At 35.4% G+C, this 3,041-nt stretch overlaps 1 non-coding gene across 1 annotated transcript; it reads right to left on the bottom strand.

Moving 5' to 3' along the window:
• Positions 1 to 2,727: 2,727 nt before the first annotated feature.
• On the bottom strand, positions 2,728 to 2,831 carry LOC132188875 (small nucleolar RNA R71). Its single transcript, XR_009440935.1, has one exon. It is a non-coding gene; the product is annotated as a small nucleolar RNA R71 (small nucleolar RNA).
• Positions 2,832 to 3,041: the final 210 nt, after the last annotated feature.

Raw genomic sequence — 3,041 nt, forward strand, 5'->3', positions numbered from 1 at the left:
AGAAATTTAATTTTGCTCAAATTACATTTTACTAAAAAAAAATTATGTATATTTCAACACAAAATATGATATATGTAATCTGTTGAAATTAAATATCTCATAACAGAGATGAATTTTGCAAATCATTTGAAAAAAAAAAAAAAATTAAGGATAAAAAGCAAGAAAAAAGTTTTTAAATTAAAATCATTTAATTAAATATTTAAATATAACAAAGGCTCTACCTAAATTTGTTGTATTAGGCCTCAAAATCTATTAAGTCGGACCTACTCAAGGGGTTGGCTTGGACGCTTGGTTACTAGTAAGCCACTTGGCTCTCATCGATACCTCATAAAGCATAAAGTCTAAGTAGGGGACAAAACTAAAATTTCATTTCAAACTGATCAAAATATGAATGAGATTGAGGGGTAAAATGTGTCAACATTTCCATCATTGCAATAAAGAAAAAGATAATAAAAAAACGCTAACAAAAACAAAATAATAATAATAATAATAAAATTAAAAAAAAAAAAACTCAAAACTACATCAACATTAAATTCATAATTCATTACAAAATACTTGTCCGCTTGAAGACTTGAAGGTTCCATGATCCATCCCATGTAATTAAAGATATAAATTATGAAACACTACAAATATGCTCATTTTTTTACTTTTTCTTTTTTTTTTTTTAACTAGGTCTGGTGTGTACCCGTCAGACCCGGACAGTAACCGAGTCTAAGGTACCTGCCAGAGCCGAATAGTAACTGGGTCTAACAGGTACCTGCTAGACCTAAACAGTAACCGTGTCTGGCGGGTCGACCCGCCAGACACGAATTAATTGGGTTTTAAACGGGTAGACCTGATTATGACCCGAACCCGATAAGGACAAACCTAATACCTGTTTTTTCGTGTCATATTCGTGTTAGGTTCACGGGTCGTGTCAAAATTACCAGCCCTAGGCTTTGTTGTGATTGTTCCAAATAATAAAAAAATAAACCTAAAAAAGTCCAAAAATCCAAAAAAATCAATGTTTTTGCCTATTTGAGCCTTAGAAATAAAAAATTAATTTTTTAAAATACCCAAAACCTAAACCTAAGTGTAAAAAATATATATATAAATATTATTAAATAAAATGGAAACCCAGTTCCGGTATTCCTGGTAAACATCGGGTACGAAAAACCGGGTACCGGAACCGGGGTACCCGGTTTTTGAATTTTTCAAACCGGAACCGGAGCCAGGACCCTGGTTTCCCGGTTTCCCGGATTCGGTTCCGGTTTTCCTGTAATTTTTGACACCCCTACAATCTAGGCTCGAGCTGCGCTCGAGCACAAGACAGCCAGGATCGAGCGCACCAGTGCTCGATCACATATCAAGTAGGTGCGAGCGCCTAGTATAAGGATCAATCGCAGGCATGTGATCGAGCGCACTCGTGCGGCCCAGATGCAGAAAGTGTCCTTTTCCACCTCAGCTTCGGTTTCCTGTCTCCTAGTTGGATTGCTAGACTGACCTACGATTGTACTAGGATTTATAGGGTTTCTAGGTCTTTCCTAAGCCTATAAATAGGCCTCTAAGCCTTTAGGAAAAGGTGTGGAGAAAAAGGCACAAGCTTTGGAAAAGAACTGAAGGCTATATCAAGAGGAGTTTAGGTTTTTCTTCTCTTCCACCTTTTATTTTGTTATGTATTATATTTTAATTAGGGGTAAATTGAAGCCCTATTCATGTCTTTTTAGGATTTCAATTACACCTTTGTTTCAAACATATTTTGGTATTTTAATTGATTGATTTCTGGTTTATTGAATTCCTCATGTGCATATCGTATGTATTTGTTAGTTAAGTCAATTTAGATGACCGAGTCTTGGGTTTAATAAAGTGACAAAAGAACCTCATCACGGGTTCTTGTCTTAATCAACATGAGGAACTAGGAGTAGATACTATGCCCTAGGCTTCATGTGTTTGTCGATTTCGATAGAGTTATACTTCCCTAAAGAACAACTTAGTAGATACCATGCTAAATCCTTTGGGGAAGAAAAGAATTAGAGTAGATACCATGCTAAATCCTTTGGGGATGAAAAGAATTAGAGTAGATACCATGCCTAATTTGTTGCTTAGGAAAATCAATAGCTTAAGGTGTAGATACCATGCCCTTAGGTTGATAAGCATTAAATATACCGTTTGATTGGAATATTGGCGTATTGTTATCTCAATTAGTCTAATTAATGGTGGATTTCAAAGCCCTAATCCTTGTTAGTCTTAGTTTATCTTTTATTTTATTCCTTTATTTCAACTATATTCATGACAATTTGTTATTAAATAGGAAATCAATTCTAAGCATAATTTACCAATCCTCGTGAGAATGATCTCATATTTGCCTGCTATACTATCACTTGATATTGTGCACTTGCGAATAGAATGTACTGAGTATTCGCTTATTAATTTTTGTGGGTATTTGGCACAACACCTATTGTGCAGAGCAATTACAAATTATCTCCACATCTGCTCAATTTGGTTCCACACTATAGAGGCACACCGACAGAAGACCCATATCTGCATATTCGGGATTTTGTTGATCTCTATAGGATTCAAAGTATCCAGGGTTTAACTCCAGAACGAATCAGGTTAATCCTCTTTCCTTTTTCTTTAAAAGATAATGTTAAGATATGGTTCAATTCTTTGGCTGTAGGTTCTATTCACAACTAGGAGGACTTGACCACAAAATTCTTAAAGAAGTTCTTCCTAGCTCAAAAGACAAGGTAACTTAGAATGGAGATTCTAACGTTTTAACAAAAAGACAGACTTTTCTTTGAAGCATGAGAGCACTTTAATGAGCTACTTCTCAAATGCCCACATCACAACATATCTCAAGAAGATCAGGTACTGGAATTCTATGAAGGTTTAAATGATGTCAACAATGTCTTGTAGATTTAGCTTGTGGCGGCATGTTGATGGAGAAAACCAGTGAGGAAGCTGAAGAACTCTTTGAGACCTTAAGTGAGAACTCCCAATAATTCTCATCTAGAAGGAGACAAGGACTCAAAGGAAAGGGAATACATGAAGAGAGAACAAAT

This window comes from Corylus avellana, chromosome ca7, assembly GCF_901000735.1.
Source record: "Corylus avellana chromosome ca7, CavTom2PMs-1.0".
NCBI classification, from domain to species: domain Eukaryota; kingdom Viridiplantae; phylum Streptophyta; class Magnoliopsida; order Fagales; family Betulaceae; genus Corylus; species Corylus avellana.